The sequence below is a fragment of the Artibeus jamaicensis genome, unplaced genomic scaffold, assembly GCF_021234435.1.
Source record: "Artibeus jamaicensis isolate MK-2021 breed Jamaican fruit bat unplaced genomic scaffold, CSHL_Jam_final contig_233, whole genome shotgun sequence".
NCBI classification, from domain to species: domain Eukaryota; kingdom Metazoa; phylum Chordata; class Mammalia; order Chiroptera; family Phyllostomidae; genus Artibeus; species Artibeus jamaicensis.
In genome coordinates, this window is record NW_026521486.1 from 46,924,613 (window position 1) to 46,938,097 (window position 13,485).

Sequence of the window (13,485 nt, forward strand, 5' to 3'; positions counted from 1 at the left end):
CGTGGTGGCCCCAGCTGCCTGTGCTGGTTGTGAAGCCACGTGGGTGGGGCTCTGGTGCCGGCCTAGGCTGGCTGCTGCTTGTTTTGAACTTGTGACTGCTGAATTCGCCAGCACGGACGCCAGCACCGACGCCAGCACCGCTTGAGTGGAAGAACTGGCGCACACCTGGAGAAGGCTCCAGCTGGGGCTGGCAGGTTGGGTGGGGCAGGATCTCGGGAATGCTGGGGCAGGGTGAGCAAATGTTAGCCGGGTTAATGGAGAGTGACAAGTTTAGCACCTGACTGTTCCAGGTCAGCCAAGTGGAAGGAGAGCACTGCAAAAGAAATAAAGGAACAATGGTACCCACCACCACTGCCCTCCCCAGAGAATTCTGCCAACCCCTGCCCCTCTGGACCTCCCCCTAACGTTAGTCAACATAATTCCTCCCCACAGGACCCAGGCACTGCTGGAACTGGCTGCCTCTGCGCTGGAGCTTGGAGCAAGTGAGTCTGTGTGTGAGCCCTTCAAGGGCAGTGTCTTGGTCTCCCATAGCCCTCTACCTCTCTCAGACATAACCCTTTGGGTTGTCAAAGTCGGATGTAATGGGGACTCCTCTTCCCAGCACGGGTGCCCCGGGCTGGGGAGCCTGCTGTGGGGCTAGGACCCCTCGCTCCTCCTGGGGACCTTCACCACTGTTTCCTCCCTCCCCGTTTGTGAATTGCTACACCGGACCAGGCCCTGTCTCTGCCCCTCCTATCCTCAGCGTGGCTTCTTTATATTCTTAGTTGTAGGAGTTCTGGCTCTCAGGGGTGGTTGTTTTATATTTCATTGTAATTGTGGTCTATTTGTGGGAGGTGGTGAGTTCAAGATCTACTCGTTCCATCATCTTGACCCTGCATCTCAAGACTTTCCTTTTCTCTTAACTAATATCCCCCACTCTTGGTAGGTTTCTCTTTGTAGCCTATAACCAAAACCTGGCTTATCAAACTAGCTTTCTTTAATATCGCACACAGTCTCCTCCCAATTATGTGGGATGTCTTATTCATTGCGTAAGTGCATGCTGGGTACTCAGTTAGGTTGCTGGGATGTGCTAAGAAGGATCAGATAGACTACTCGTCCAGAAGGAGTAGGGAGGGGGCTTACGCTTCATTACTACAATACAAGTTAGGGTATAATAGATGTTCTAAGAGTAGGCTAGGGGGATTCAAAAGATGGGCAGGTCTCTGGATTTAGGATTTACAGATGAGGACTGCAAACAACCACCTTTCCTTGAACATGCACTATGTATCAGGCACTGTTAGGCAGCTCACATATATTTTCTAGTTTGATCCTCACAACTCTTAATCATCCCCCCCCCCCATTTAGAAATGAGGATACTGAGGCTTATCTAGGTGTGATTGCTCGGTTTTTATGCTTATTCCATGCCGGTAACACTCCGCGCCTCATGTCCTGTCATTGCCCACACTGACACACCACCGTACCAGGAAAAAGGAGGAGCAAGCCTGGGAAACTTCAGACAGTCAGCTCTCACCAGATCTCGACTGCCTTGTAGTTTGCATCAGAAATTTGTGGGACATGTATTCAGAGAAATATATGTGCCAAAAAGGGTAGCCAAAATGTGATTTTTTCAAAAGAATGTGGTTTTGAGAGTCACACATTTTGTTTAGAGAAGCACACTGCCGAACTCCCTTGTGTGTGCATAATTCTCTCTTCTTCCTGTGATTTCAGTTAGAGGGAAAATAACTGAGTTTGGGATTTGGGTTAATTTACTAAAGATTTTCTGAGGATCGGACGAGATAAAAAGCCGTAACAAACAGAGAGGCACATTTATGCAGAGAGCAAAATTCAGATTCAGCACACCTTCTTGCGTGCCTACTATGCGCCACTATATTACAGGCTTATCTTTTATTATTTTATCTTCATACTAAACCTGGGAGCTGGATGATAACCGCCCCCCATATTGACAAGTGAGGAAACTGAGGCCCTGATAGCTAGTACGTGATGGAACTTAGATTGGAACTCAGCACAGCTTGTGCCTTAACAGCAGACACATTCGAGATCTAGGCAGAGGCTTTTCAGCTAAATACAATCTGCCCTTGGAAGCTGGTAATGCGGCCTTTCCCACACTCCTGCTGATCGCGTCAGCACACCGGGCAGGAGACAGGGAACATTGTCCCTGAGCACAGATCTGTGTCTGGACCATGGAGCATACGCCCCTTCTAGCTGACAATTAGGTTGCCCTGTGTTAGCAGAGGCTGCCTCCCTGCTACGTCTGCTATTGCTTCCCCTGTAGGACTTTCTCAAGAAAAAGGAAATGTTCCTACCCCAGAGGCCTTCAGGTTGCTGCCCCCGAGCCTCCAGCTACAGCAGGAACGGAGGCTCCTGCTGTCAGCACCTTCCACTAAGGGACAGGCCCCAGGGTGAGCTTTCGAGAACTGGATGATGCCTGCACCTGGCGCTCCATCACGATCTTCTTACTTCAGGGCACAGCAACTTGGCTTGTTGTTTTTTTAAGAGATTCTAATTTCATGTTTCCGGCTGTCCATGAAACAAAGTTTAACAACATAGTCTGGAGATACAAGCAGAAGAGTTTGGGAGCTTAAACTACATGCAAATTACGACTATAACTTTTGTTTGAATTACTCCAAAGTGAGTTTCATTTTCCGAAGGAAAAAAACACAACGCATTCAGTGGGTTCTAGTTGAGTTCGCTGTGGTCTCACATAAGGCGAAGTTCCAGGCCTGTCACGTAGGCCATCAGTACATGTTTGCGTACAGGAATAAATGGACAGTGCTTTAAGGCTTTGCTGGGCTCGCTTCAGCAGCACAAATGCTAAACTAGGACTTCGCCAAAACCCAGGGTGACAGCAGTCTTCGGATTAGGCCTACTTTGGAATCCTTATCACAACGAGAGAGGAAATTTCAGGCACCAGAATCGGAGCAGTTAAAAGCCACTTTGCATGCTCCTTTATTCCCTTCCAGACCAATTAAACCACCTTCCCGTGGCATCTGAGATCCATTCCGGCCTCTGCTGGTGTGGTTTCTTCCCCCCTTGACCCCTCTTCCCCCTGCTCCCCCTGCACTGCCCACCACCATCTGGAACTTCCACTTGGCACTTTTCAAGGGACAAACACAAAAGGTTTTGTCTTAAAGCAGCCAAGCTCACGAAGTACTACTGCAAACTGCTTTTTAAAAAGAAGGCATTGTGAATGCTGACTTACCTCCCAGGGGGAAGAATTCTTTTACCTCACTGGACGTGAGTTCAGGGAGCAGATCGTTCACCTGGATGCTAAGGGAGTTTCGTAGGAATTTTAAAGGCACTGCAAGTTCTGCTTGTGGCAGTAATTGTTAATGTCCTCTGGAAACGCATTAGTGAGTCTTTAATGCAACCACAGTCGTCCCATTTGTTAATCCCACTTGCTTCTCTCGAAAGGAAAGATAATCCCTTATTGGGTCCTATGTGTTATGGGAGTCAGGACTGTAAAAGGGGATTTGACCAGGAATCTTCCAGAACAACAGATAAATGAATGAACTGACAGGATAATGAATTAAGCAGTTACGTTAGGCATCGAGGATGGCTTTATTCAACTGGCCTGCAGTCTTGCGCCTCCTTTGACACAGCTCGACTGGGAATTTTAAAATCTTTAATATTTTAAAGAATGTTTCAGTGGCTTTCTAGCTCCTGGAGTTTTGATTGTTAGAATTCTTCCTTGGGTTGCGTGAGTTTAGGTACATTGTTATAATTCCAGAAGTAGCTTCCTTTTTTAAGATTAAAATTCTTTTTCTTAATGTTGATTCAATTTCCTTAAAAATATTCAATAATCTCAGGGCTCTTTTGTTGCAACCATGCGTGAGCTCACGTGGAATATGTAAGTTCCTGGCCTAAGTTTAGATGTAGCAGTCATGTGACTGAGTCACTGTCCTGTATCGACATTGAAATACCATAACACACTCTTGAACTTTTTCAAAGGCAGAGCCATCTGACGCCTACAAATAAGAAAAAGGTTATATATTTTCTTTCTTTTTCTTCTTGGTCTCCACCTTCTCCTCCTCCTCTTCCACTTCCCCTCCTTCTTCTACAGATATTTCAGTTAGAAAAGAACCTATTTCATTGCTGTTAAAAAATGTGGTACAGATTGAATCTCATTCATCTGGGACATCAAGTTTTATAGTCATCCACTGTGAAACTGTTTATTCTCCTAAGTGATATGATGGTTATCAGCAGCATATTGAAGGTACCCTTTTCTGATTTATACCTCATACATCTTCATATAATCAATCATTCTGTGTGTAACTACAGTGAGAGACAGTTGTATACAACAGTGGGAACTGCTGTACTATGTTCCGATGTGGAGAAATTGTATAATTTTTTTTTTCATCTAAGAGCATGCATTAATTAATGAGCTTAGGTTGCCATTACAAAATACCATAGACTGGATGGCTTAAACAACAGAAACCTATTTGTTCGGTTCTGCAGGCTGGGAAGCGCATACCTTGCCACGGGCTGATTCTGTTTCTGGTGAGGAAGCTCTTCTTGACTTGCCGGCGGCTGCTTTCTTGCTGTGCCCTCACAGGGCAAAATGAGAGCTCTGGTGTTTTTTCTTCTTCTTACAAGGGCACTGGCCCTATTGGACTAGAGCTTCACCTTCATGACCTCACTTAACCTTCATCACCTCCGCTCAGGCCCCATCTCCAAATATACCCACATGGGGGTTTACTGCTCCAACGTAAGAATGTTAGGGATACACAATTTAGTCCACATTGTGATCAATATCAGTAAAAACATGTACCCTTAAGTTAACACACTAGAAATCTATTTAGATAGATGAATGAAAAATTTAAATACACAAGGTATATAGAAGAAAATATTTCTGAATCAATCATTCCATTATTTCTTAGTTTATTTCTTTAGAGTTTTATTTCAGAATATGATCATTATTATCTCAATATGGAATATTGAGATAATAATGATCATATTCTGAAATTTAAATATCTCTTTTAAAATTACCTTTACTAGTAAAACTTTATGTGGGTCGACATGGTGCCAAGTACCCAGATGACAAATTAGAATTCTGTCATCTGAACATTTGCTGGTACGCCTTCTGTGTGACAAGTCTTGACTTCCAAGGAGACAGCGACCCGCGCCGTACACACTGGTGGTGTCTGCCAAAGCGCCCAAAGTCGGTTCAGCAAGCGAGTGCACTTAGGAGGGCGTGCTTCTTAGGTCGCAGGTTAGGAACAGACGGCATCGTCATTGTGAAAAGTGTTGAGGTCTGTTTTTTAATCTATAAAAACAAGACTGAAAACAAAGAGCTTGGCCTAGATCATGTCTAAGTTTTTTCCAGTTTCAAAACTGTATCGTTTACTTTGAGAACTTTATTTTCAAAAAGCATGATCAGATAAGAAAATCTGACTTCCTTTTGTCATATAAATTTTATCCTAAATGTAGTAGATAGCAGGCAACTTCATAATCACTTACTACTCGTATAGTGTAAGATTGTAGTAGTTAGCTCATTTGAGCCAGGTCATTTGTCCATCTAAATGCTAGTTAATTTATTGAAAATAGTGGAGTTGTGTGGCCCTGGACTGTGTCACCCATGAATGTTTGTAAAATCTTATTCTTTATAAAACAACAGTACTGGGACTGGTGTGAAAACAGACATAAAGATCAATGGAATAGAATTTAGAATCTAGATGTAAACCAGTGTGTCTGTGATCAACTTATTTTTGACAAAGGTACCAAGACCAGTCAAGGAGAAAGAATAATCTTTTTAACAAATGGTACTGGTACAACTAGATAGTCACATGAAAAAATCGGACTCTTATCTCATACCATGTATAAAAATTAGTTCAAAGCAGATCAAAGAGCTAAAATAAAAGGCAGAAACTATAAAACTCTTCGAAGAAAACATAGGGTTAAATTTCATGTTCTCCTATTTGACAATGGGTTCTTACATATAGCACCCAAAGCACAAGCGATAAAAGAAAAAAATGGATGAGTTGGACTTCGTCAAAACTTTTGTGCATCAAAGGACACCATCGAGAAAGAAAAAAGACAACTCACAGAATGGGAGAAATATTTGCAAATCATGTATCTGATAAAGGACTTGTGATCAGAATACAAAAAGACTCTAATGACTCAATAATAAAAAACAAATAACACAATTATAGAATGGGCAACAGATCTGAATAGACATTTCTCCAAGGAAGATGACCAATGCCAGTAAGCACACAAGAAGATGCTTAATATCAATAGTCAGTCTTAAGAGAAATGCAAGTCAAAACTATAATGAAGTACTCCTTCACACCCACCAGGATGGCCAGTGATTCTACTCCCAGGTATATAGCCCCCAAAATTGAAGCATATGTCCACACAACAGCTTACATGTGAATGTTCACAGCAGCATTGTTCATAATAGCCAAAAGGTGCAGATAACCCAAATGTTTATCAGCTGATGAGTGGATAAAAAAATGCCATATATTTATTCAGTGGAATATTACATGGCCATTAAAAGGGATGGGGTAATCTTACATGCTACAACATGGATGAGCCTTGACAAATTATGGTAAGTCAAAGAAGCCAGTCACAAAGACCACATATGATATGATTCCGTTCATATGAAATGGGCAGAATAGGTGACTCTATAAAGACAGAAAGTAGACTAGCAGTGGCTCAGGGCTGGAAAAAATGGAGCCATGGAAGGGGAGATTGCTAAATGGTACAAGATTTTCTTTTTAGCAATGAAAGTATTCTAAAATTATGGTGATAGTTTCACATATTGTGAATATATTGAAACCCACTCAATTGTACAGTTTAAATAGATAAATTACATGTTGCGTGAATTATATCTCAGTAAAGCTGTGGAAGACATTCTATTCTTTAAACACTGGGAAGAAGATCATGATGGTGGTACCTGGCGGGGGATGGCAAGAGGCAGGGGTTCCACCGCGGTTTCCCAGGGTTCTTCTCGTGGCTGCAGAGTTATGATATTAGTGGGCACCTCTTGTCCTGTGAGATGGAAGCTGCTCTAAAAACCACTGACTACTTTCAGGTCTTATAAAAATTATAAGTGAAACAAAGTCCCTGGTAAATTAAATTTTAAAATGTATTTAAAATATTGGCATTTTTGAGAGAAATCTTCCTTTTGTCATTTTTCTCAAAGTCCAAGAACAAGAATGTAGGTTTAACATGTCCAATATATTTTCTAATAAATCAATAATTTAATCTAATGAAGCTTCCAGAGAGTTTTTAAGATGTTATGTCTACTAGCCTGCTGATGGGGCAGTAGAGAAGTGGTTAAGAGATCCATGGACTTATCCTTTTGTCCTGACTCTGTCAAAATAAGCTGCAAGTGATGTTCTTAACTTTCTTTATCTATAAAATGGGTATAATTATAGTCCAGTCCTCATGAGGTTATAAAAACATTAAATGGAATAATAAAGTTGATGCATTTTGTATATAGTCATCGCTTTAAATGCTTCTCATCATTATTATTTTTATTTTCTAAAGATTTTATTTATTTAGAGAGAGAGAGAGATTGGGGAAGGAAGGGAGAAAGAGAGGGAGAGAAACATTGATTGGTTGCCTTTCCGATGCTCCCCGACTGGGGATGAACCTGCAAGCCAGGCATGTGCCCTGACTGGGAACTGAATTGGCTACCTTTCGCTTTGAGGGATGATACCCAACCAACTGAGCCACAATGGCCAGGGCATCATTATTATTTTTAAGTAGGCATTCATTACTTGGCCTAATACACATCCTAGTGAAGAAAAATGTACTATCTCTTGATTCACTCTGCCCTTTTTTTGTTGTTGTTTTTAAGTGCTGTGGCAGATTCACTACTGACTTCAGCGTTTACACTGTAGACAATTTGCTTCCCATGTAATTTGATCTGATGTTTCCCTGAAGAAGGGCAGAAAAACCAGTCACACACATATTTGGATCCAGAGCTTGGCATTTCACTTTGTCAAGGTGTAATTGACGTAAATTCTCAAGCTATATTTCATTAAGTATGAAAAACAAATGCTTTCCTTATGATCACATTAATAAAAAGTCACTAAACATTTTGCAGCTGCTTAATCTTTTAGTTAACATATGCTCGTGTAGAATGGAAAGCTGGATTGGCAGGGCGTCTTTCCTTCCAGCCTTCAACATTTACAATTCTTATTCAGAAAGTGAACATTTTCCACAGGCACTGAGCAGCTTCTCTGGAGGCTGTAGTTAAGTCCCTCAAATCTGGAAAATGAGAACGTGAAGACAGGTACAGTCCTTGGCACTTGGATGATAAGTGATTTACAGGCTAGCTTGCTCCCACCCATAGAGCTTAGCAGTACAGTGCAAATCTTGTCAAAAACCTGTTCAATGATTAAAGATTTATTAAGGACTCTGTAAGGCCCTGTCCACTTTTGAGATGCCACAAAGAAATTAGTCACTGACCTCCTGGAGATTATATCCTCCTAAATAAAAAACAAATACCATATGCCCATTTTCTTTTATTTTCTCAGAGTGGGCAACATCCAAGTTTTAAGGGAAGCACGCCATAGTATGGAAAGCAGAAAGCAGAAAATAAAGTTATTAGAATAGGACGAAGACTTTAACATCTGTTGAATGAGAGATCCTACTTTCTAGGATAAGTACGCAGTTACATCACGCCTAGATTATTTGACCAAACATGAAGCTAATTAGTTTTTCACAAAAGAAGCTGCAGCCTTTGGCAGCAGCCACATTACAGAGATTTATATTCGGTTATAATTAGTAACTTTCCCACAACTTTTAGTGGGTAAAAAAAAATGTTTTCATGTTTCTGAACACTAATGATGTAACAGCATTATTTGAGCTTTAGAATGTCTCTCCTAACTGGTGTGTAAACACAGCCTCGTATATATCCAAGTGTGCCCAGGCATAATTGGATTTTATGCATGTTCTTAACTTTTTATAACCTCAATTATCTATGGAGAACAGAGATTGCAAAAACATTGCCTTTTAAAGATCCTATTTGATCTATGCTTGAGATATGCATACTTTTATTAAAATCAACAAAACAATGCACCTAAGTTCTGTAGTAAGTCCACCAGGATATTCTGGTAAAGTAATAGTACAGTGTAATTTTGATTTGCATTTTGCTAAAGATGTCGAACAATGCTTTAAGTCCTTATTTGCCATATATCTGTCATTTTTTGGTGATATGTTTGTCTAAATTTCCCCTTTTTATTTTGTTTTTTTTTCTTGTTATTGAATTTTGGGAGTTCTTCATATATTCTGGATACAGATCCTAGACGGATGGCTTGCAAATATTCTCCCCCAGTCTTTGGCTTGTCTTTTGGCAGTCAAACAAAATAATCTCTTTTAAATAGCAGATATTCTTGATTTCAGTGAAGTTCATGAAGTTTTATTGTATGGAGGATATTTTTGGTGTCATACTTAAGAAATTCAAGTTCACTTAAATCAGGGCCACTCTGTTGTCGCTTAGAAGTTTTATCATTTTAGATCTGACAGTTAAGTCAATGATCCATTTTTTGTTGTTGCTGTTAATTTTTGTACACTGTGCAAGGTATGGAATGAAGTGGGGGTTTTGTTATTTTTTTTTGCATGTGGATTGCAAATTGTTCCATTATCATTTGTTGAAAAGACTAATTTTTTTCTCTAGTAAATATTTCTTTTGTACCTTTGTGAAAAATCAGTTAACTATATTTATGGGTCTGGACTTTCTGGACTTGCTATTCTGTTCCACCTATTTGTCTTGCTATTCTGGCCTGTTTGTCTATCTGTATGGCAATTCCATGCTGTTTTATTACTGTAGCTATATAGTGTCTTACTGTCAGGTAGTGTTAGCCCTGAACTTCTGTTTTTTCTAAGTTTGGCTAGGTCCTTCTCATTTCCACATGAAGTGTACAATCAATTGTGACCCCCCCAAGCCCCCAAAGTAGCCTGCTTGGATTTTGATTCAGATTGTGTTGAATCCTTAGATGAATTTGAGGATAATCGACATCTTACTAATAGTGAATTTTCTGATCCATGAACATAGTACATCTGTCCATCTATTTAGGTCTTTAATTTTTCTCAGTAGTGTTTTGCAGTTTTCAGTGTATGGGTCTTACACATCTTGAATCAGATTTATCCCTAAGTAGTTGATCTTTCTGATGCTATTATAAATAAAATTGCATTTTTAATTTTAACTTCTGATTGTTTATGGCTACTATATAAAAATGCAATCAACTCTTACACTTTGTTTTTATATCCTGTAACTTTGCTCAATTCAGTTACTAGTTCTAGTAGTTTTTTAATAGATTATGTAAGAGTTTCTATATCTGCAAATACAGGCAGTTTTATTTTTTCTTTCCAATTTTTTCCCAAAAATACCTTTTCTTTTTCTTTTTTTAAATTATATTTCATTGATTATGCTATTATAGTTGTCCTGATTTTCTCCCTTTGTCCCCCTCCACCCAGCACCCCCACTCCCGCAGGCCATCCCCACGCTGCACTGTTCATGTCCATGGGTCATGTGTATAAGGTCTTTGGCTACTCCATTTCCTATATGATATTTTATATCCCTATGACTATTCTGTAACTACTTATGTGTACTTCTTAATCCCCTTATCTCTTTACCCCTTTCCCATCCAGCAACCATCAAAACACTATCCATGTCCATGATTCTGTCTCTATTCTTCTTGTTGGCTTTCTTTTTCTTTTCTTCTTGTATACTTTGTACCACTAGTACAACATTGAGTAGAAGCAGTGAGAGTGGATATCCTTGCCTTCTTTTTAATCTTATAGAGAAAACATTGTCAGTCTTTCATTATTAAGCCTGATGTTAGCTGTAAGTATTTTTGCTTGCATGACTTAAATTCTTTTACATTTATTTAAACATATTTTATGGCTTAGTATATTGTCTATCTTGGTAAATGTTCCACATGTACCTGAAAAGAATGTATATTCTGCTCTTGTTGGGTGAAGTGTTCTAGTGTTCTGTAAGGTACAATTGGATCAAATTGGTTGGTAGTGTTGTTCAGGTTTTCTATATACAGCTGACCCTTGAACAACATGGATTTGAACTGCCCAGGTCCATTTATACACAAATTTTTTTTGGTAAATATGTGTTGCAGATGCAGAGGTCAGCTATATGCATTGATCTATGCCATTTTATATAGGGCACTTGAGCATCCACAAATCTTGGTACTCCTGAGAGGTACTGGAACCAAGCCCCTGTGGGCACTGAGGAACGACTTAAATTTAAGGGAACTCAAAAGTTGTACAGTTTTTCAACTACAGAGGAGTCAGCACTCCTAATCCTCACATTGTTCAAGGGTCATCTGTACTAATTTAATGCCTGTTAGATCCATCAATTATTGAGAGAGTGGCTGTACATTTTTTGCACCTTTTTATGCTTCATTAATGCTTATAAAGAGAATGATTCTATGAATGCCATATGGAAGACCTTGGTATCATTAAGGTGTGAAAGCATACTTCATTAACTTAAAAAATCCTGAAAACAGTACTTATAAATGATGTTCTGCAGATTTAGATCTTGAAATTAGAAGTTTAAATAGTTGGCTAATTATGCTTGTTGACAATTTCAGTCGAATCCATCTTTGAAATAATTCAGTGCTGTGAACACTATGGCAATATAATAGTTTAGTGATTTCACTTGTTTCCTAGTTATAGAGACCTTCCCTAAAATAAAATTTCAGAAACTTCAATACATATAGCAGATAAAAATGGAGGTGTTTCACTTTTATCTGGACTCCACTTGCTCAACCTCACTCTGGGTTTCACTCTGCTTCCTTCAGAGGCAATCCCTGATGTAGCCAGCTGAAGGCTTCAGACACCATGGAAAATACTGAAAACCATGGACCTACCCCAGTACTGTGCTAAACAAGAAAACATGATGCCATTCAAAGTACTAAAGTGGAGTGGTAAATAGATTTCAACTTTTGCATCAAAAATATTGATTGATGAACTTCCCAGGGAGCTGTTTGACAAAATTTCTGAAATTGTTTCTCATCTCTGCAGTCACATTAAGGTTCATGTTCAACTGCTGATGTCTGCCAGGGTACAGGTACAGGAACTGGAAGAGCACATGCCATGCATTAGATGTTTTTGGTCTTGAGACAAAGACAAGTCTGGTGTCTCAGCCTGCTTTCACGTGATTATCTCCTGAGTTGAATTATAGGTTTGGTAAAGTAGGAAAATTATGCAGTGGGGTTAGTTAGGCTTTTCAAAATTGAATGAACAGAGAAAGCTTAGGTAACCTTGTAGAACAGAGATTTTCATAAGGATCTATGGACAAGTGAGGAAGCGCTGGAGCCATCTCCATAGTTCCTTTGTGACACGTGAGCAGTCCTGGTGGTTTGGCAAGGGACTCTGAAACACGTGTCCATGCTCCCTTCTCCATCCTCTGCCATCTTCATGACCTCGCAACCCTCTCCTTTCCTGCCACTGCTCCTGCCATAACAAACTAATTCTCTTTGCCTCACAGCATCTGCTTGCTGCCTTCTTTTTGTGTATCTCATTGCGAATTCTTCTCTGTACATCTTCAAAATCCTTACATAGAGTGTGAAAGTTTAAAGAGTGACCCTCCAGAATGGAGTGCCACCCCCCTTGGGTAGAATGTTCATGCCAGCTTCTTAAATGGCCCCGGAAAGCCTATCAGTAGCTGTCCTTAGATCAGGTGACCGTCCCTAGTCTAATCACCTGGCAGAATCTAAGGTACAAAGGACAAAGAAGAGAGCATGTGTCTGGCAGGAACTCTGAAGAATCCCAGCAGGGGGCAGTGTACCCTCCAGGCATGGAATGCGGCCTGTCCTTTACAGCCTCTTCATCAACCAGGTGTGCATTGATCGCACTTGCCTGGTGTCCGATGAGCAACAGATTTCCTATGAGGGACAAAAGCAATGGTTTTCAGACTGTGCTTGGAAGAAAGTCTTCCCCACTAAGGAGGAACTCAGTAGGTAGGACTCTAAACTCCCTATGCCCTGTTTTAACCACAGCAGTTTCATATTGTTCACTTTTACATATTAGATTTTCAAATAAAATTTTATTTGAAGATGAGATTCAATTCTTCACAAACAGTGAACTGAGAGCCACTGAGCTATAGGAGTACAAAAACTTTTGTTAGAATAATATTTTTTTAAGTAGTGACACTTCCATTTTTAAAGACTAAATAAGAGTTAATATATAAATTGGATAAAGGTGTCACTTTTTACAGAAAACTTGATAATTTTTACCCAAGTTTTCTGTAAAAAGCTTCTGGGAAGGGTAAATAAGAAAATAGGATAAGATTATTTAACATTATATTCTTCATCTCAACTATTTTTATGTCTTGGATGTTATCATGGAAAATTTTTTAATTATGACCGTCGATATATTTCAAGAGTAGGATGAAAATTCTGATACCTGCTCTGGCTGGTGTGTCTCAGTGGACTGACTGGTAGCCTGTGAACCAAAATGTTGCTGGTTCGATTCCCAGTCAGGGCATATGCCTGAGTTGCAGGCCAGGTCCCCAGTAGG

General features: G+C 40.0%; 1 protein-coding gene across 9 annotated transcripts in view; it reads left to right on the forward strand.

Annotated features, from left to right (window-relative positions):
* The window catches only part of PCED1B (PC-esterase domain containing 1B), a 125,719-nt gene that overhangs the window by 34,920 nt on the left and 77,314 nt on the right, over positions 1 to 13,485 (forward strand). For 8 of the 9 annotated variants that reach the window (XM_053661517.1, XM_053661519.1, XM_053661520.1 and 5 more), the window contains one exon: positions 433 to 482. The exons of the other annotated variant lie outside the window; for it this stretch is intronic. The gene's annotated coding sequence lies outside the window, so the exon portion shown is untranslated. The remainder of the gene's footprint in view (positions 1 to 432; positions 483 to 13,485) is intronic. 9 annotated transcript variants of the gene reach the window in all.